The sequence below is a fragment of the Tribolium madens genome, unplaced genomic scaffold, assembly GCF_015345945.1.
Source record: "Tribolium madens isolate multiple individuals breed KSU strain unplaced genomic scaffold, Tmad_KSU_1.1 Scaffold_96;HRSCAF=242;Tcas5.2_LG5, whole genome shotgun sequence".
Lineage (NCBI taxonomy): Eukaryota > Metazoa > Arthropoda > Insecta > Coleoptera > Tenebrionidae > Tribolium > Tribolium madens.
The window spans coordinates 12,179,963-12,203,253 of record NW_025401068.1 but is presented as its reverse complement, the minus strand read 5'-3'; the positions used below and the strand labels follow the sequence as shown (position 1 = coordinate 12,203,253).

Below are 23,291 nucleotides of genomic sequence, written 5' to 3'. Positions count from 1 at the left end.
CAGTTCATAGACATGCCTTCAGGGTGCCTAACCAGAATATGAAATGAGTAAACAACTGCACGACCCGCAGCTATAAAATTCGTTACGCAAAAACACGAAAAATTATCAAGAAGTTGCGCAAAAAATTCACAAGTGACGCAACAAAAAAAATTGTGTATCGTGCGGGATATAAAAATAATGATAAAATTAAGTGTGTGCCGGAAACGCTTTTGCCAATTCACCTCATTTAATCATCTATTATTCATATTATTCAGAATTCAGTGGAATCAAAACACAAAAATTGGAAAAACATCGAGCGGAATTTACATGCGAATTTTTATTAGACCACACCTGTCTGTGCCTAAGGCAATGACAGCTGTTTTCCGAGGACAGGAAAATGCTGATTTCCTCCCGTCAAGGAAAAACAATTCTTTCTAATTACTTAATGAAATTATTAGATTAGTGCTTTTTTTGCAAAATTCGGGCTTTTGGGTCAAGGACGGGCATCAGAATGATTTTACATAGAATGAAACGCAAATTAGACTATTTTATCAACAATTCCAAAAGCCAGTGAGAGTTAAACTCGCTTAACTTCTCGTAAACAGAACACCAATCAAAAACTTGTTTTTTGACTTCTGTATATTTAATCTGTAGGTACCGTTTAATGTCTAAAGAATTTGAAAGGTTAAAGTCACCATTCCACATTGTTTCGCAAAAAATGCTTCGTTTCAGTGTACATACCTTGTGAAATCTTTCTCATAATTCAAATTGGAGTTTTTAAAATTATTTGGATTTTTAATTAGGCTGTAAAAACGTTATCTGGTCGATCAGGTCATAAAATTGAGAGCAATATTCCTTGAAATTTCACAAGGACGTTTAATGGTTTTGCTTGCTTTCCGAAGCGAAATAAAACAAAGAAAAATATTAAAATTTTTTTTTGAAAACAAATGTTAATTACCATTAATTAAAAAACAGTGACGCAACTCACGATGTAATGACATTCGCGAAATGTTAAAATTTTTATTATCTGTTAAATCATTGTTGCAAAAATCTTATTTTTTGTTTAAGCTCCCAAAAACACCTATTTTACGGACGGACTCATTTAAGTCCCTAAAAATCTTCAAATTTTTCAAACAAAGATCTTTCTTTTTGTTTTTGAATCTGATTTTTCATTCACGTTTTTTATCTCTCTACTTCTTGATATTTCAAGACAGTAATTTTCAAGATATCTGTCTTTCTCATTTTCAGTTTTCTTTTTCTCTTTCTTGAATGTACACATTTTTAATTTTTTATTAAGCTTTTGTATCTACAATAAACTTTCAAAATCTTCAATCTTTAAATTATTTGTTTTTGTTTCAAGTTTGAGATTTTTCATTATTTTTTCTTTATTTTGTTTTTATATGCTTTCTATTTTTTAATCTTCATTTGCAATCTTTTTTACATTCTCCTCAATTTCTCAATCTTTAACTTTAAAAGTAGAAATCAAAAAAATCTTTATCTTCTTTTACATGAATTTAGTTTTTGTATATTTATTTCTTTTTTAATGTAACAATTTTTTGAAAGATACTTTTTGACCTACATCCTGTATTTTTCAAATTTACAAGTACTGAGTCCTTACAATCTTTAAATTACGAGTATTTTGTCTGTGTCTTTAAATTGGTTTTTGATTTCTCAATGAAAAAAAATGTTAAAAATCTTTTTTTGTAATTTTTAAAAAATCTTAAAAATATTTTAGGAATTTAAATTTTGCACTTTGACCCTATTTATTTTTTTTCCGAAAAAATAATTTACGTCTTTTCTTGCAAGAGAAAACAAAAAGCTATATCCTGAATTGTAACTATGTTTAACGTTATTTGTGGCTTTTATTGGCGAAGTGTTTGTATTTTTACTGAATAATTATAAAAAAATAAAACAAAAAGTTCATCAGTAACAAAAAATGGAAATAAAAACTTATTGCTTGGTTTAGCGGGTCGTTTACGACTAGAAGGCGAAAAATTGATCGACCATTTTTTCAAATTAAACTAAAATTTCGATTTTCTTACGGTTTATAAATTTTACGGTTTGAAAATTCAAAAATTTTACAATGCTTAAAAAAATTCTTATATTTTTTGGTGATTTTTGAAAGAATGTATTTCAGTGAAAAATGATCGTATTTAGATGAAAAAAAACCATTTTGAAGTTTCTAGTTTTGAGATCTTTTGTCGAAAATTTTTTCTGAGCTACGGTTATTACACGAGAATTTTTTTTATAATTTTTGTAATTGGTCTACGGACTACTTTTACCGAATAATTATTAAAAACATCGGTAACAATAAATAGACATAAAAAAAGTCAAATGTCAATTTTTTTTCCATGAATTTTTCTCTTGTTTTGAATTAATTTTAAGATTCTGTCTTTCCCAATTTTTTAAAGTTTAAGAGATTTGTTGCTAAATAATCACTAAATTTACAATTATTTTATGTGTTCTAGTAAGAAAAAATTAATTTAATAATTCAGATTAATTTTTAAAATTAGATAATTAGATTGATTTGTCGACTGTCTTAAATATATACAATTTAAAAAAATAATTCAAAGAAAGATCTTTATTTTTGAATCTACTTTATTCACGTAGTTTTATATCTTTCTACTTCTTGATATTTCAGTACACATTATAAATTTTTATTATAAATTTTCAAGATATCTGTCGATCTGTGTATTTTTCTCACTTTCAATCTTTTAAATTTCTACGTGTTGATTCCACTCATCTTTATTTTTTTTTATTAAGCTTTGAATCTCCAATAAACTTTCACAATCTTCAATCATTAAATTATTTTTCTTTGTCCTTTAAATATTTTAAGATTTTTAATTTTTCCTTGTTTTTTCTTCTTTTCGTATTTATTCGCTTCAATCTTCACATTTTCCTTGATTTCTGTTTTTTGATGTTCTAATTTTTTACCATTTTTAAATAAATTTTTCTGTACCTATCCTTAAAAGTAAAAATAAAAAATCTTTATTTTTTAATCTTCTTTTACTTGAATTTAATRTTTGCAGATTTATCAATTTTTCAGTGTAACAAACAACTATATAAAAAAGTAAAACAACTATATCTTGCAAATTTACAAGCTTCAAATTTCCACAATCTTTAAATTACGAGTACTCTTTCTGTATCTTTAAAAGTTTCAAGAGTACGATTTTTGGTTTCACAATTTTATATATTTCGATCTTTCAATTTTGTTTATACAAAGTTATATGAAATCGTCGAATGTCGGTGGAATTTTCGATTGTAGAAAGAAACCTGTTACACTCACAAAAATAACTTTAAACAAAAATAATGTCCAATTTGCCATAAAATTGTTTTTGCTCATCCATTCGTTTTCACCCAAAACAAAGATTGTTTACATTTCATGAGTGATAAACGATGAAAAATGAATCGAATGACGCACATCGTATCAAAATAATGATAGCCGCAACTCCATAAAAATTTATTTCATCCCTGTTTAGCGAGAACTAGATTTTTTGAATATTTTTAAACGGCCAGGGATTTGTTTTTAAATCAAAAATAGATTTCGGGAGCGTGCGAACTAATTTCAGTTTTTTTCGTCTGGAATGTAATAAATAATTAAAGCCCCAAACTTATCTATTTGTAAACAAAAACAAGTTACAGTTTGTTTGAGTTTTTTATTCACATAACTGTAAAATCACAATGCGAAAAAGGTGCGTTTCCAGTCTCGATAATGCGAAATTGATGGAGATTTAATGAAAATTCTCACACGAGTTTTAATAAAGAATGCAAATTGTTGCGTTAAGAATTTTTTGCCACAGTTTGCCACACTGAATCAAAAATATCTGTTTTATTCAGTGTTGCAAACTTAATTTGAGAGCCACCAAGCACTGACAAAAAACTAAAAAAATAAAACGTACAAACTTGTAAAAATTTTGCCTTCCGGGTTGCAAATCGGTTACAAAAGTCCATTTTATTAATAACTTTCCTATTTACAGTTTGTGATACAGTATTATCTCTGGAATTTTTGTATCAAATAAAACACAAAATCATTCTTATACGCAACAAATTCCTTCCACTGTCGTAATCGATTTTTTCAAAAATTACCCCCGCGATAACCCTTGACTTAGATGGGCTATTTTTCATTTTTCCATTTCGTGGAATCTTTTATCGACTTCCTGTGCGAAGGGAGGGCTTTATCAGCCCCTAAAATGACAAAAATGAAGAAATGTAAACTGGAGATTTTAATCACATTAAGTTGGCAACATTGGACATGGTCAAGAAATTGCCTGTCCCAGCGGAAATGAATGACAAATGGCTATAAAATTCTGACGTTTAAATTTGGTAGTCAGTGTTGCCAACTTACGCAAATGGTTATACCGCGAGTACAGAAATGAGTACACATTACCGTTTAATGAGAAAGTTGAATACCCTTGGGGTACACGATTGTCGACATAAACAAGAACTTTCAATCTCGGTTCAGTAATTGAGTTTTTTACCAGTTTAATTACAAGCTTTGTCTTGTGTGAACTCAAATTCGTTTAAAAAAATACAATTTGACTCAGTTTTGGCCCCTTTTGTGCTCGAATGGGATAACTTTGTCTATTACCGGCTCCTATTTCTAATTATAGAATTTAGATTAAGTGATTCATTATTCTTAGCTCCCCCACTTGGCACTGTACTCACTTCTGTCTAACATTTCCACAAGCTTTGAATGTCTCATTGAAGCACAGTAAACGCAAACAATTTTTAATAAGACAGGTAAAAAAGCACTCGTCTGAAAGCAGCGAAAACAGGGGAAAAGCTCCAATTTTTGTTTTGTAAATATAATCACACCGTGAGAATTCCAAAGCTCCGTTAGATCCAATTCTGACACAATAAGCTCATCCCCAGGTGTTTTTCGTCTTTTTACCTGGCGTTTTGTAAAAAATATCTTGTTTTTGTGTCTCACTCGACTCAAATTAGCCAAAATCGACCTTCGACTTGTTGCTCTTCAAGCCGATGATTGATTGTCTCGCAATCAGGAAACGGGAAACTGAGAAATATATTTTCCTTAATTTCATGTCAAGGTGAAGAAAAACAAAACTGATGTCTTAATTCTTTTGTTTTATGGTCAATGATTTCATTACATGTCTTTCCTATTTTGAAACTTTTCAAGCATGACATTTTTTTTGTTCGTACAGTTTCGCAGTTTTTCGTTTTTAATGTTGGTATCTCTGTTTTTTTTAAATGGAAATGCCAAACAGTCTTAACGTTGGCACCACTAGTAAATTCATTGATGGTGATTTTAATAAAGGAAGTTGGCAGTTCTGGTTTTTTGAATTAATTTGAAAACAATGTCATTAAACGTCAACACATAAAATCGTCTAAGAAAATTTAGAGACGAAACACCAAAAAAGGAACAAATTCGGTGCCGCTGACAGTTTTTAGAAATTTGTAAACGAAAAGTTCGCAAGTAGGAAGTTAGAAAAAGGGCCCATTAAAATTTGTAATGCAGATTTGCTAAACATTATCAATTTTTAGCAAAAAATTGACAAGAATACAAAATAAATAAAAATAGAAGTGAAATAACTAAAAATGACCATTCACCGTTTTCGTCTTGTACAGCATTTTTGTAATAACTTGCAACAATAAAAATTTTTCACTCAAAATGAATAAAACGCAAACTTGTCAAAGTGTTTGACATTTGATGTCAAAAATCAGGATCGTCATCTGAAGGACTTTAATCACCGCCTAATTTATTATTTTTTTGATCACACGGTAGAACTTTCAAAGAGCAAACTGGCACACAAGATTCATAAATGTCAAAATTTTGACATCTCAAATTTAAAAATTGACTTGGTAATTTCCATTTAAAAAAAAGAGACTTTATACGAATTTTTGGCCCATGACTTAATCTTAATGTGGCAACACTGGCTATCAAATTCAAACGTCACAATTTTATAGTCAATTGTCATTCATTTCTGACGGGACCGTCGTCACCTGTCGCCTGAAACACCAACAATTCATTGTTACCGATCAAAATTGAGCAGTCTGTTTCAATGTTGCCAACTTAATTTCAATGAATAAAAGAGAACATTTTGTGTTTTATATTTTGTTTAATTCATTGATTATTATTCTGGTGCCATTTTGGTGCGAAAAACCGGTATCTTAAACCGCTTGTTGATTCATTTTGAATTTGAATTTGAGTAGTAAATTAGCACAAAAAGCAACCAAAAACATTTAAAAATCGTTATCAGATTGAAAAAATTAACAAGCTGGCACTTTATTGATTTATGTTACGAGCGGAAAATTTTAATTACTTCTATTTTTGCGTTTAGTATTTGCCCTTTTTTCCACTAATGAGTCTTTGCGGCCCCAATTATGATAATTTTTGGTCAAGTGGCAGAGTAAACATCCGGCGTCATACACACATCGAATTAATAAAAGGATGTGAAGAAAACCAGTGGCGTAACAGTTTATTGTTTGACCGTGAAATTTCACTTTCCGATAAGTTATCAACAAAAAGGTGAACAACACTGAATTAGTTTTGAGAAACAAAATAAGAGTTAATTAATTTGTAAATTAGTTTTTTCATTTTTGACCCTTGACAGTTTGGTTTTGTTGTATTAAAAAACAGAGAACATAAGAAATACATTGTTGTAAAAGTCAGTTTGTAATATAGAAGGCGCCTATTTGAATAACTTGTGTTATTTATGGACAATTTTAATGTTATTTTATCAGTATACAAGTCTGTTGACCTCATAAACACCTTTGACATGAATCTGATTTTAATTTAAAATTACACACAATTTTAAATATAAATCAATTACTTCATCGGCGCCGCTAATTAAACTCATCACAATTAATAAAATTCACACAATCATTGTGCGAGTTTTTCTTGTTTAAATTAGAGTTCTTTAAACTTGAACTATGCCAATTTGATCGCATTTAAAATCACGCCGATGCATAATTTTATTGGCAAAATGCATTATTGCGATTGTACTTGAACTTTTATTCGCATTGCTATTCGAGGTCGAGACTGGCTTTGAAGTGAATTTTTCTTTTAAACGATTTATTTTGCATTGGTGAGGCGCCAAATGGCCACAAATTTCCCCTCTATTTTCGTGCAAAATTTTGAAAAAAAAAAACAGTAGCAATTAGCAGTTTTCAATAAGAGAGACTTTCTATTTTATTGTTGGCAACACTGCTGTGCAATGTAAAAGACATTAAATTCATTAAATTACCGATTTCTTGATGATTACCATGAAAAATACATTTTTTTTTAAATTGCCGATTTCTTGATGATTACCATGAAAAATTACAAAAGTGATAAAACAAACAAAAAGTCTAAAGTTTGCAATTCTGTAGTCAGATTTGGTGTCAAATTTAGTTGTTGCTTTAAGAATAAAATTCAAAATATGTTAAAGATGCAATAAATGAAATCAAGGTTCTTGATATGAAAATATGTCTCGATTTGTAGCGATATTTGTTTTTCTTGATTCGGATTATAATTAAATTTTTTTGAATATTTTAAGGTTTTTGAAACTTTTCCAAAATAATTCAAATTACACAGGGTGCGCCAGAACTCGCACCCCAGAGAAAAATGCCGTGTACTATACCTAAGGTAAGATACCAGGAACATGGCAAAAATGTTTAAAAAAAATCTATCTATAAAAATTTCGAAGTTATGAGAGCCTAAATTTTGCACTTTGACGATTTATTTCTATTGGAAAAATAATTTTCCAAGTTTTTTTTGCTACAAGCTAATAGAAGAGGAAACAAGGAAGCTGTATCCTAAATTGTAACTCTGTTCAATGTTATTTGTGGCTTTTATTGGCAAAATTTTTGTACCTTTACTAAATAATTATAAAAAAAACATATACAAGATTACCAGTGTCACTAAATAGACATAAAAAAGTCAAATGTCAAATTTTTTTGACATAGAATTTTTTAAACATTTTTTCCATGTTCCTGGTATCTTATCTTACTTTTTTTCTCTGGGGCGCGAGTTTTGACACACCCTGTATAACTTAATAAATGATAAAAATCGTTTTTGAACAATCAAGATTGTGTTGATTAATTTGAATAATATATTTTTTTTTAATTTTTACGTAATTTTCCAGGATATATGAGAATTTCTGAGTGTTTTTAAATATTTAGAAAATTTTTGTACATACTGAATTAAGAAAAGCTTAAATTTAAGACCACTTCAAAATTGCTATTTTGGTGTTTTTTGGGAATAATTTCCCTGGCAATTTTTTAATTGTTGATATTTTTTAAGAATTTATGTTGAGTTTTTTTTTGGATTTTTTGTAATTTTGAGTATTTAAGAAAATTTAAATTTTTCTCAGATTATGTGAAATGTTTTGGGATTTTTACGTCTAAATATTTGAGGATTCTCATATTTAAAATAATTCTCAATGACAATAAGTAATCAATTAATGTGTTTTTTTTTTCAAAAATTAAAGTTTTGTTTTCATATTTTTGACAAAATTATGAAAAATTGATTTGGTTACTTTAAGAATAAAATTCGGTACTGCGAACTCAAACAATCATTGGGTACGAAATTTTGAAGACATAATATGAAATAATTAATTATTTATATCTAAACTTTTTTTATTTCTAAGTCTGATCAATATTAATTATAATTTAGTTTTAAAAAAGTTGTTTAGTTTAATAAAAATGTGAAATATTGAAGTGGACACTATAAACAACTCTGATTTTTTTAATTTGATTTATAAAATGAATTGTGCTTTAGATACTTTTCCAAAAGTTTTAATTTTTTGATCTAATGATAAAATTTATGAAGCTTAGCAGAATCCAACTGTGTTTTGACGTCATTATGACTATTTATTATATTATGCATATTTATTTTTATAATTTAACGATTATTTAAAATTGGAAAAAAAATTGCTTGAATTTATTTAGGGTAAAGCCGGGAGATATGGACCAGCGGGAGAGCTGGACTTTATTTGGTTTTTAAAATTTTAAGGTTTTTAGAGTTGAAAATGTTCAAATTGGCTATTTTCAACTTACTTTTAGAACTTCGAGTTCAGAGTTTTGAAATATTTTTAAATTTTTAACGTGAAGTTATAAGCTTTTTTGTTCTCAAAATGTTTTATTTTTTCACTTATTTCCTAAGCGTTTGCTCAAATCTCTGAATTCCTCGAGTCTCTGAATTCCTATCAAATATAGGGTAAATCCGGGAGAGATAGACTTTTACAGATCAGAATACATATTTTAATTTATCCGCAAAAAGTGACCCTTTCATGACTTAATTTCACAGGAGGTGTTTCAAAATGCGGTCCATCTCTCCCGAACGTACCCTAGTTAATAATATTTAATAGTTGTGAATGTCTCCAATTGTCCCGAATTTGCTTGAAGTGATTTATCGATTTTCTCAATTTTATGAGGATGTCCTCGATTAAATCCCACTTCAGACACATGTCATGTGATGTTAACCACAGTTTTTATTGCAGATATCAACTCCATTTCCCCCAGGAAGTGCCCGACAAGGATGACCACTCCGTAAGTAGCCCTCATCGAATTTTTGAATATTGTTGTCTTTCGGCGTTTCTTGGACAATGTAATTATTAGCGTCGACTGTAATTACCCAATTAAGGTCATTTGCTCCGGATTGCGTGTTGTTTATTGGCCATTGGCGATTGTGCGGAACTTGAATAAAATTTCTGTTGAATAACTTAATATTTAAATGTAGAAAGTTTGGGATTCGTTTTGATTTGTTCAAGTTTTTTGCATTTTTTCATATTTTTTATTTAAAAAATAGGAAAATGTAACTGTAGTGTAATAATAAAGTTCTTGCTTTAATAAACAACAAATTTGGCAGCGGTTTGAAAATCTGGTAGTTATTAACAATAGTTGTGACAAATTGGAAATTTATCTCTTGCAGGTTAGTTGAAGGTGCTTTAATATTAGATGTTTTTCTCCAAATTATTGAGAAAAGCAACTTTTGTGTGTTTTCTGCAGTCAATTGATGCTTTTGTAGACAATTTTAAACGTCGCTATTTTTATTATTTTGTTTACAAACGAAGCCAGCTATCCAAATTAGATTATTTTTTCTCGACTGTAAAGTGTGTTATTTTTAAGGTGAGCTTTGTTATAGGCGAATGCGACGCATTTTTATAATAAACTTCACACAAACTGGCTCCAGATTTCTCGTTTCTTCTCGCGTACAAGTCAATTATAAATATGTTCAAAGCGATTTGTTCGGACCCAATTGCTATTATGTGTTAGTGTTCAAGCGAATTTATGGAGTGGACTACATCCAACTATTTTAAATGCAATTTAAAGACTTCATTTAATTAATTTCTGTTTCTTTAACTCTTTGCTTTTGGCTAAAAAAATCTTTTGACAAGTTTTGTTACTTGTCTTGTGAAATATTTTATTGCTGCTTTGATTTGGTTGAATTAGCATGAAAATGTCACGAAAAATAGGGTAAGTCCGGGAGAAATGGACCAAATTTCAAATGAATGTTTTTTCTCATAGCATGATTTAATTTAAATTTTGAGGGTTGGTTAATTATCTTCCAATTATGAATACTCCAAAGGAAAGATCTAACCTTTCCCTTTCATATGCCCAAATACCATTTCACTGTATTTAAAAATGGTAGAGTTATCGATTTTTAATCAGGACGATGCAAATGCAATTTTTTTTTAAGTGAAAACGGTTAAACTTGGGTATAAAGAAGGTTAATAAAAACTAATAAAATCCCTTGAGTAATCCAAAAACATAATAAAAACATAGCTTTCTATTTAAAATAACGAAATTGATACCCACTTCCGGTGTAACCGGAAGTGCCGCCATTTTGAAAATATTTTCATTGAGCAGGACCTAACCGTTTATGGCTATAAACAAAATTTTAGATATATATCTTTGTTAAAACTCTCAATACTTCTAATGTGGGGTTTAGGCGGAACATCCTGTATACCAAAAAAAATATACAGGGTGTTTCAGAACTCGCGCCCCAGAGAAAAATGCCAAGTAAGATAAGGTACCAGAAACATGGAAAAAATGTTAAAAAATTGTATCTATAAGAATTTCGAAATTATGTGGGTTTATATTTTGCATTTTGACTATTTCTGTTGGAAAAATTATTTTACATGTTTTTTTGCTGAAAAAAGAAGCTGTATCCTGAATTGTAACGTAATTTGTAGCTTTTATTGGCAAAGTTTTTGTACCTTTACTAAATAAAATCATCGGTAACAATAAATAGACATAAAAAGGTCAAATGTCAAAAAAAATTTTCGTGTATAGTATAGTCTGAAAAAAGTCCATCTCCCAGGATTTAGCCTACAATTTCTGAAAATAAATATTGATTTAATCTTGAGAAACATAAAAACACCATTCCTTGTATTTTTTTCACAATTTGAGTTTTATGTATTTTCAGGTATTTTATTAAACTTTCTTATTTTTTTCATTTATTTATGAAATGCATAGTTTGCCATTTTAGTTGCGATTTTCCCCGAGATAAGGCTTGTCAAAAAGCCATAAAACTTTTGCAATGACAGCTATCTTTCCTATCTAAAAACTTGCGACTTTTTCCCAATTGTTACTATGTGTTAATGTTCAAGCGAATTTATGGAGTAGACTACATCCAACTATTTTAAATGCAATTTAAAGACTTCATTTAATTAATTTCTGTTTCTTTAACTCATTGCTTTTGGCTAAAAAAATCTTTTGACAAGTTTTGTTACTTGTCTTGTGAAATATTTTATTGCTGCTTTGATTTAGTTGAATTAGCATGAAAATGTCACGAAAAATAGGGTAAGTCCGGGAGAAATGGACCAAATTTCAAATGAATGTTTTTTTTCATATCATGATTTAATTTAAATTTTGGGGGTTGGTTAATTATTCTTCCAATTATGAATACTCCAAAGGAAAGATCTAACCTTTCCCTTTCATATGCCCAAATACCATTTCACTGTATTTAAAAATGGTAGAGTTATCGATTTTTAATCAGGACGATGCAAATGCAATTTTTTTTAAATGAAAACGGTTAAACTTGGTTATAAAGAAGGTTAATGAAAACTAATAAAATCCCTTGAGTAAGCCAAAAACATAATAAAAAACATAGCTTTCTATTTAAAATAACGAAATTGATACCCACTTCCGGTGTAACCGGAAGTGTCGCCATTTCGAAAATATTTTCATTGAGCAGGACCTAACCGATTATGGCTATAAACAAAATTTTAGATAAATATCTTTGTTAAAACTCTCAATACTTCTAATGTGGGGTTTAGACGGAACATCCTGTATACCAAAAAAATATACAGGGGTGTTTCAGAACTCGCGCCCCAGAGAAAAATGCCAAGTAAGATAAGGTACCAGAAATATGGAAAAAATGTTAAAAAATTGTATCTATAAGAATTTATATTATATTTTGCATTTTGACTATTTATTTCTGTTGGAAAAATAATTTTACGTGTTTTTTTGCTGAACAAAGAAGATGTGTTCTGAATTGTAACGTAATTTGTAGCTTTTATGGCAAAGTTTTTGTACCTTTACTAAATAAAATCATCGGTAACAATAAATAGACATAAAAAGGTCAAATGTCAAACTTTTTTTTATCGTGTGAAAAAGTCAATCTCTCAGGATTTAGCCTACAATTTCTGAAAATAAATATTGATTTAATCTTGATAAGTATGAAAACACCATTCCTTGTATTTTTTGTTCACAATTTGAGTTTTATGTATTTTCAGGTATTTTATTAAACTTTCTTATTTTTAACATTTATTTATGAAATGCATACTTTGCCATTTTAGTTGCGATTTTCCCCGAGATAAGACTTGTCAAAAAGCCATAAAACTTTTGCAATAACAGCTATCTCTCCTATCTAAAAACTGCAACTTTTTCCCAATAGCTCATTTTCACATTTTATTAGTTTGTTGTAATAATATCACGATTAGAAAGTGGCAACCTTGCCACATTGTGACTCATAGTTTCATGTCACAAATATTGCAGAAAACTCATTCATTACCGAATTTGTCGTAAACAAAACGATGATAAAATCATCGTACCTACACATGATCGCAATAACAAAACGAAAAAAAAAATCCTTATCACTGCGATAAGCCGGCACGTGTGAATTTTTATTCACAAAAAGCTTTTTATCTGCTTTGTTTTGATGAATTTTAACCTGTCATTGGAAATGACTCGGTTTTCCGGCAACTGGGAAATAACGTTCAGGGTGGGGGATTTATTTTCACAATTTTTACAATACAGGTTGATCAAAAAGTGACGCACAAATTCAGTGGTACGTTGTTGAGGAGGAAAAAATAATTCTTGAGATCATATAGAGTGTCCTGAAAGTCGTGCACTTCCGTGACACTGTATCATTGGGCGATGCCCTAGATAACAAGAAAAGTGTTTAAAAAAATCTATCTATAAAAATTTCGAAGTTATGAGAGTTTAAATTTTCCACTTTGACTATTTTTGTTGGGAAAATAATTTTCCAAGTTTTTTTGTTATAGTTTATTAGGAGAAGGAAGCTGTATCTTAAATTGTAACTCCGTTCAATGTTATTTGTGGCTTTTGTTGGTAAAATTTTTGTACCTTTACTAAATAATTGTAAAAAACATCAGTATTATTAAATAGGCAGAAAAAATGTCAAATGTCAAAAAATAAATGTCAAATTTTTTTGACAGAATTTTTTAAACATTTTTTAGTACTCTGGGAGACTACCCAATTACTCCCTTTCAATAAAGTGCGCGACTTTCAGGACCTCCTGTATTTTACAAAATCTGAAGCTACAAGGTTTCATTATCTTGCAGTAGTATGTATTTAAATTAGAAAAAAATCGTTTGCAGATGTGACAACACTGTATTAATTTTAATTGTTATGGTAACAATGTTTGTAATTGCAGCCATTATGCAACGTTGCCACATCTTTTTTTTATTATGTTTAATGGAAATTTTCTTAATTCATTTTTACACCTTTTTTGAATTTGTGCGCCCTGTATAAGAATGTGTTTTCGACTCTCGATTTCAAATTAATCACCAGAATGCTATTTTAAGTTGCAGTTGAAGAATTTGGGCAAAATATTTATCTTGAGCGAAATTAGCGTCGCGTAGGTGGCCATAATTATTATTACAAAATAATTTACCCAATTATCTATCGCTTCCTGTTTTTCTCCTTATGGCGCCACCACCTCATCTCAACAATTGCATGTCGAAAATGACGTGTGAGGAGCATAAATATTTATCTACGGCGAAAGCAAACAGCCGATGCAGTTGTAGATTTTCGGCGAGTATTTATTTATTCATGTTGCAATTTCGTGGTTTTTATCTAATCTAAAAAAGTGCAAAAACCGAGGCAAAAACACTCAAAAAGTGCAAGGTGTCGGTGTGCAGTGTTAAAACTCTGCAGTGAGTTGTTTTGTGTTGTGCAATGTTTACAATTTTCGATTTTTTCACTTTTGAACCAGTTTTATTAACACTGTTATCATCTGTTTGTCATCCTAACAACGTCACGGTTCATTCTTTGTAAACAAGTCATTAGTGAAGGGGCAATTTTTACCAAGCTTGTTTTTCGAAAATTCCCCAGGTTTTATTTATTTTCATAAAAATTAATTAATAACTATTGTTAATTATTATCGTTTAAAATATTCCACAACAAAGATGTTATTTGTTGTTATTCGGAGAAAATTACACAAGTGGTACGAGTTTGCGAAGAAATACAGTCATGACATTGACCAAAAATATTTATATTGTTGAGAAAATGTCAACTTTTCCAAGTTCTGTTGGAACAAACAATCTTGTTAATGGCAATTACGCACATACGGCCTTAATTACTTTCACAGCTATCTTAGACCGCAGCTTCAAGGCTTGTTATTATTCTTATGATGTTTATTTTTAGTACTTAATTGCTAAATAATTATTAAAAAATATGTTTCGATTACTTGTTTTTTTGTTCAATTAAGTTGAGCAACACTAAGGGCTAAGGTAAACACTAATTAGGCTTACGTTAAACAAAATGCGTTTAATCAAACTTTCAAGTTAAGTAACTAATAACTTTAATGCTACTATGATAGTTTGGGAAAATATCAACTTCGTTAATTAAACTTTGTGGCTGAAGATAAAGTTAAAATTGTTTATTTTCTTTTTCAGGACTTTTATAGCTAATATTTTTATTTTGTTAGGGGAAACTGGGACACAATAAGCGACAGAAAATGATATAATATGTAGGGTTAATCCGGGAGAGATGGACTTTGAAACTTAGAACCCTTTTAAACATAGCAGGTTTTCTAAATTTGGTCTATTTTTCCCGGACTTACTGTACCAAAAAGAAAAATATAAAAATTTAAACTAATGGTGAAGCACAGAAATATATAGAAAACGCTAGGCAAAATTAAAACAATTTTGATCGTGAAACAACAAATTACTGTTTTATGAGATTTAATAATCTGATGTAAAAGTTTGATTATACAGGGTGCCCAAGAACTCGCACCCCAGAGAAAAATGCCATATAAGGTAAGATACCAGGAACATGGAAAAATGTTAAAAAAAATATCTATAAAAATTTCAAAATTTTGAGGGTTTAAATTTTGCATTTTGACTATTTATTTCTGTTGGAAAAATAATTTTCCAAGTTTTTTTATTTTAGGTTATTAAAAGAGGAAACAAGGAAGCTGTCTCCTCAATTGTAACTCTGTTCAATGTTGTTTGTGGCTTTTATTGGTAAAATTTTTGTCCCTTTACTAAATAATTGTAAGATAACATATACAAGATCATCAGTATCATTAAATAGATATAAAAAAATGTCAAATGTCAAAAAATAAATGTCAAAATTTTTTGACAGATAAAATTTTTTAAACATTTTTTTTATGTTCCTGGTATCTTAGCTTACTTGAAAATTTTCTCTGGCGCGAGTTCTGACGCACTCTGTATAAGATGGGAGTTAGATTTTTAACATAATTGGCGATAATTTTAAAGGTCAAATTTATCATTTTTATGATTTTTAAATTCTCCAATGATAGTTTGTAAAATTTAGGAGAAATTGATGATTTTGTTACGAATGCAAGCATTGCAAACGTTTCAAAAACAAATAATAAAATAATAAAAACTTTCAAAATCATTTCTCAAAATTCACCTGAATCTCTAAAAATTTTATTACAAAAGAATTTCTTCAAAGTTTGGAAATACGAAGCTGTAAAAATCAAATTTTAGAAACAAAAAAAATATTATTAATAAAAAAAAATGTTTTTTGAGATAATTAACAATAATTTGAATTTATTAAGCTCAAAATCGACTTTTTATTATGATTTTAAGCTTCTCAGTAGAGTTTGGAAATTTGAAGAAAAAGATCCTGAGAATTTATTTTATTTAATTAAACTATATTGTTATGACTCAATGCTTGCAAGCGTTTAAAAATTAAGTTAAAGAAGTTACAATTTTGACAAAAATAAAGGCTTAAAACTTTAGGATCTTGAAAATAGGAAAAATTATCAATCTAAATTTTCTACAAATTTAAATTTAAAAAATTTTGTTCTACGTAGATACTGAAGCTTAGAAATATGAGACTGTAAAACCCGGATTTTAGGAACAAAGTCAAAATATTGACAAAAATAAAGACTTAAAATTTTAGGATCAAGAATTATCAAAAATGGTTTACTGAAATTTTTTAAATAAAAATTTAAATTAAAAAGTTCTGTTCTGAACGCAGATGATAAAGCTTGTCTATATGAGACTGTAAAAACCGGATTTTAGAAACAATAAAATCAAAATCTTGAAGTTCTTGAGATAATTTACAATAATTTGAATTTATAGAAAGCTCAAATGGGCTTTTGAATTTGATTTTAAGCTTCTTAGTAGAGTTTGGAAAGATCTTGAGAATTTATTTTATTTTATTAGATCAACTTAAGAACTGAAGCTCCTCAAAATCGACAATTTTAAGAAAAACTTATGATTATGTTATCATTCAATGTTTAAAAATTAAGTTAAAAAAATTGGGATTTTGATAAAAATAACGGCTTAAAATTTTAGGATCCTGAAAACAGCAAAAATGATCAAAAATCATACATCGAAATTTTCTAAATAAAAGTTGAAGTTTAAACCTGAACCTAAAAGCAGATAATAAAGCTTAGAAATGTGAGACTGAAAATCAGATTTTAGAAACAAAGTCATGAGCTTGAAGTAAAATTTTTTTTAGATAATTTACAATAATTTGGTAAGCTCAAACCGGCATTTTTATTATAATTTTGAACTTCTCAGAAGAGTGCTTAATAAAAGTTTACAAATTTCAAGAAAAATTCAAAATCTGGATAATTTATTTAATTAAACCAACAAAAAAATAAAATTTTGGAATAACAAGCTCAAAATCGACATGTGATGATTTTTAAAGTTTCTCATTAAAAATTTAATGCAAGGAAAATGTTTTGTTTTTTGTAATTTTCATCCACCACAAACGCGACCGAAAGGGAAACTTCGCCTCTCTCCAGTTATTTCAGCTGTCTTATCGTAAATACAATTTGGGTCAATTCGTACCTCTTATTGATTGAGAGACTGAGACGAAGTCCTCGCTTCGTCTCGTCTTGAATTTAGGACAAAATTTGACGCATTTATCCACCCAAAATTATCCTCTTTGAGAGGAAACACGCATCAGTTTGTTGTCCCTAGACGGACTCTATCGGGAGAAATGAATCATTTCCTTCGTAAACAACATCATGTGACATTCATCTTATAATAACAATACTCAAATGATCGTTTTTTTAATCAAATAATATAAAAAATGCGAATTTTTATTTTCGTGTGTGTTTTGGAACTGCTTCCAAAAATTCGATTGGCCTGAGCGAACCAGAAACGAAATTATTTAAGCTAAAAAAAGAACAACCTCGATTATTTTTCAGCTTTTCGCAACCCTTCAATTCGTATCACGAAAATTTTATTTCAGAAACAATTAATTTTCCCAAGTTCAAGGCCTCGTCTACGCCACTGGCGCAAGTGAAAAAATTCGCCGGTTTATTTTCGGAGCAGCTCTGTACACACATCGTACATGATAATATTTATCGTGTAAATCGAACTGGCGCATTTCAAACGAAAACAGATGTGCATCGTACAAATAAACAAGTCCAGGAAAAGTGAGCCATGACCTTGGCTTGCTTATTATTTCAGTTTCACTGCACTCTTGATTTTTCGAATTTTCCCGGCTTGCTCGACATCGATCGGGTGCGGAGGAAAATTGCGGGAGTGTGCAAACGCGACCACTTGCTGGAGGCATTACGCAGGTATCGGCCCTCGACACGCAGAATATCAAAAAAATGAAAAAAAAAAAATTGGTGAAAAACTCATATGTATACCCCATGCCCCAGAAATAAGTACATACGAGTGCGGATACTGACTGTCTCTATTACTAAAAGCACAAAAGTGATTTTTTAATGTGTTATTGTTAAATCTCTATCGTCTAAAACTATTTTAAAACATGTAAGGGGTTTCCTTGATGCAGGACCGTATTAAACGTTTTTGACAAATAGCAAGCTGTATATTTTTTTACACATTCTTGTTTGTCTCACAAAATACAATCCACTCATTTTTGTTTTTTAGTCAAGTCAAAATCTTGAAGTAAATAATTAGATTTTTGGGATAATCAACAATAATTTGAATTTAGAAAGCTCAAAATCAACTTTTTATTTTTATTTTAAGCTTCTCAGTAAAGTTTGAAAATTTTAAGAAAAACTCAAGATCTTGAGAGTACTATATTTTATTTAATTAAACCAACTCAAAAAAATTGAATTAACAAGCTATCAAAATCTACATTTTTTTGTTATGATTTTTTTAACCTTTTCACTAAAGTGATCAATAAATACAGTTTGTAAGTTAAAAAAAAGTTGATGGTTTTGTTTTGATTCTGTGCTTGCATACGTTTAAAAAGTTAGGATTTTGACAAAAATTAAGAATTTTAAGATCTTGAAAGTAGCAAAGTGATCAATAAATACAGTTTGTAAATTAAAAAAATATATATAATTTTGTTATGATCCAATGTTTGCAAACGTTTCGAAAAATAAAAATCTTAAAAACGTCAAAATTTTCAAAATGGTTTCTTAAATTCACCAAAAGCTCTAAAAATTTATTTAAAAAAATATTTTCTGAACGTGGATTGATGAAGCTTGAAAATATGAAACTGTTAAAACCATATTTTAGAAATAAAGTCAAAATCTTGAAGTAAAAAATTCGATTTTTGGGATAATTAACAATAATTTGAATTCAGAAAGCTCAAAATCGACATTTTATTTTGATTTTAAGCTTAGGAAAGTTTGAAAATTTTAAGAAAAACTCAAGATCTTGAGAGTAATATATTTTATTTAATTAAACCAACTCAAAAAAAAAAAGATAACTCAAGCTATCAAAATATTCAAAATCCACATTTTTTGTTATGATTTTTTTAACCTTTTCACTAAAGTTATCAATAAATACAGTTTGTAAATTAAAAAAAAAAACTGATGGTTTTGTTATGATTCTGTGCTTGCATGCGTTTAAAAAGTTTTGACAAAAATAAAGAATTTTAAGATCTTGAAAGTAGCAAAAATTATCAAAATGATCTACCGAAGTTTTCTAAAAAAAAAATAAGTTTACAAAATTCTCTGCTCAGAATTATAAAAACCACATTTAAAAAACAAAGAAAAAATTTCAGATAATTTACAATAATTTTTTAGACATTTTAATAAAAGTTTAGAAATTTTAAGAAAACGAGTGCGGATGCTGTTCTCTATTATTAAAAGCACAAGAGTGATTTTTTGATATGTTATATGAGTGTTAAATCTGTATCGACTAAAACTATTTTAAAAAATGTAAGGGGTTTCCTTGATGCAGGACCGTATTCAACTTTTTTGATAAATGGCAAGCTGTATATTTTTTTACACATTCTTATTTGTTTCACAAAATGCAATACACTCATTTTTGTTTTTTAGATTTCACTTGCGGCGTTGCCAAGTTATTTTGAAAAATTTTGAAAATTGACCTAAGTGATCAATAAATACAGTTTGTAAATTAAAAAAAAAATGTTTGCAAACGTTTCGAAAAAATAAAAATCTTAAAAACGTCCAAATTTTCAAAATGGTTTCTCAAATTCACTAAAAGCTCTAAAAATTTAGTTAAAAAAATATTTTCTGAACGTGGATTGATGAAGCTTGAAAATATGAAACTGTTAAAACCATATTGTAGAAATAAAGTCAAAACCTTGAAGTAAAAAATTACATTTTTGGGATAATTAACAATAATTTGAATTTAGAAAGCTCGAAATCGACTTTTTATTTTGATTTTAAGCTTTTCAGTAAAGTTTGAAAATTTTAAGAAAAACTCAAGATCTTGAGAGTACTATATTTTTTTTAATTAAACCAACTCAAAAAAAAAAAAATTTTTGAAATAACTCAAGCTATCAAAAAAGTTTGTAAATTTGAAAAAAAACTGGTTTTGTTATGATTCTGTGCTTGCATACGTTTGAAAATTAAGTTAAAAAGTTAGGATTTTGACAAAAATGAAGAATTTTAAGATCTTGAAAGTAGCAAAAATTAAGTTTACAAAATTCTGGGCTCGGATTTATAAAAACCAGATTTAAAAAACAAAGTCAAATTCTTAAAAAAGTTTTGAGATAATTTACAATAATTTAAATTTAGACATTTGTAATAAAAGTTTAGAAATTTTAAGAAAACGAGTGCGGATGCTGCCTTTATTACTAAAAGCACAAAAGTGATTTTCTTGATATGTTATATGAGTGTTAAATCTGTATCGATTAAAACTATTTTAAAAAATAAGGGGTTTTCTTGATGCAGGACCGTATTCAACTTTTTTGACAAATGGCAAGCTGTACACACTCTTGTTTGTCTCACAATGTAATACACTCATTTTTGTTTTTTAGATTTTTCTTGCGGCGTTGCCAAGTTATTTTGAAAAATTTTAAAAATTGACCTAGATTCTTTATTGGCAACAAGAGAAAAGTAAAATTTTGCACAATGGTAAAGTAAGCTTTGCTCTATCGCTTGATGTCATCGTATGTGCTTTTATTATACAGGGTGCTTCCTAAAACCCGATAATGAATTAAAAATACCTATCTCCAGTTTTCCCCAAGGGTTAAATTGCTTATAAATTACCCATCTTTAATTAAACATTCTGTCATGTTCCGCTTAATAACCTGCCAAAGCCGATATTCCCCTAGCTAATTTGACACATAATTGATAAAACGTCCTAGAATAAAATTTATTTCCTGCAAGGTGTTCGACGTTTTCGAATTTTAATCAACGATAAAATGTTTGTAAAACCGGAAACGCATATTAAAATATAGGAAGTCGTAATTTACGCTATCATAAAACGTGACTTTGCCAAAAAAAACTGTGAATTTTTTTTTATCTTCCCTCGCCACAAGTTCAAGCGGTGGCTTTGTCAGCGCGCAAATATTTGATCAGATTATTGGAAAAGTTTGGTAGAAATCGACTGTAGTTGGCGCTCGAGGCGCAGCCGAGCAATCAACAAAGTCAGACAGCGACTTTGAAATTATGTTGGCATCCATGAATAATCAATTTTTGTATTGAAAATTAGCTTTTTGTAAAATAAATAAAAGCCGGTGTTTAATTGAGTTTTTGCGGCCCACTTTCGAGCCGAAAATAAACAAGACTCGAATTTTATTTAAGTGTTTTGAAATGTTTGATGCAACTAAAAATAAGCTTGCACTCGCCTACACTGTTTACATCAATTTTTTCGTCCCTTGTATCAGACGACGGAATGAATGATTATTACAATCAGACAGACGTCGGCGTCGCGATGCATGTTTACAAAAAAAATTCTATTTTTGTAGTCAGACAAATGCGTTTCAGAGGGTGGAATTGCGTTATTAATATTGATACGTCCCGAATTCGAGTTTTAGCCCAATTTCCTGAAGCGTCGCTAATAATTTACATCGAATTTCAGCGACGGAAGTGAACCTTATTATAAATTCCGCAAGGGATGATGCCCAGAATATATCACTCGATAAAGTAGGGTTTTAGATGCGTTTTTTATTTCTTACACAAATCAAGAATTTTATTTTCTTTGGTTTTATGGTCTCTTTTAACGGTTTGTAGTGTGTTAATAAATTTACTCCAAAATTTTACGGCTTTTCAAATATGAAATATACGGCTGGGGTGGCAAAAGGAAAGTTTTCGCAGTATATTATTTAAATAGTCCGTAAAGAACTACTTTTCCAGACTCACATGTCATGAAAATCCGCCATAAAGTGTTGATTGTATACAGCGTGCGCCAGAACTCGCGCCCCAAAGAAAAATACCATATAAGGTAACTAATTTGACTCTGTTTAATGTTATTTGTGGCTTTTATTGGCAAAATTTTTGAACCTTTACTAAATAATTATAAAAAAAACATATACAAGATCATCACTATTATTAAATTGACATAAGAAATGTCAAATGTCAATAAATAAATGTCAAAATTTTTTGACAGATAGTATTTTTTACACATTTTGCCATATTCCTGATGGTATCTTATCTTACTTGAAATTTTTCTCTGAGGCGCGAGTTCTGACACACCCTGTATACTTCAAAAAATTATTTTACTTATTGTTTAAAAAAAATCTTGTCCTTGTGCACTTTTGCAACTAATAAGGAACATATTTTCTAAATTTTTAATTAAAGAATTAAAAAATTTACGATTATTATACTCATAAACTCCATGTTCGTTATAAAAAAAAGTCAATTTTAGTGTGTAATTCTTACAAAAAAAGTTATTAATTCACGAGGAACTAAGCCTCGAGGGAATTAATTCTGTTATTATTTTATTAACCATTATTTAGTTTGTCGAGAAGTTTTTTTCGCTCCTAGTGGCGATAATCATTTTTATTATTGACTAAGGCAATAATAGATTAGAGGTGGGGAAATATCGATATTATAGCGTATTACATTGACGATGACAGACCCTTAAAACTTCCTCATTAAAAAACATCAAAATAACCCCACCTCTAATTCTTCTGTCTTTGTTAAAACTGCCAAACAACAAATGGGCTTATATCATGTTTATATCTTGTTTCCTTTTCTTTGCAGTTTCTTTGTTATTCTAGCAAATTTTTCATATCATGTAGCAGAAGTAAAAAATTACATAACCTCATTTACGATAAAATAAAATAATACTTCCAACTTAAGTTAATAACTTAGGTGGAGATAATATTAAATTAAAACACGGTAGAGAAGATTCTTATAGCTGCTTCTCATTTATTATTGCCCTCGATGCTCCGCGTCTCGGGTAATAAACAGCTCAGCTATAAAAATCTCTTCTCTACCTTGTGGTAATATACTATTATATACCAGGTGAATAAAAATTATGGAACCAAATGTTTTTTGATTAAACAATTTTTTT

At 29.1% G+C, this 23,291-nt stretch overlaps 1 protein-coding gene across 1 annotated transcript in view; it reads left to right on the top strand.

Annotated features, from left to right (window-relative positions):
* LOC123012942 overlaps nt 1-23,291 on the top strand; it is a 58,326-nt gene that overhangs the window by 1,902 nt on the left and 33,133 nt on the right. The window contains exon 2 of the mRNA XM_044411185.1: nt 9,420-9,468. The gene's annotated coding sequence lies outside the window, so the exon portion shown is untranslated. The remainder of the gene's footprint in view (nt 1-9,419; nt 9,469-23,291) is intronic.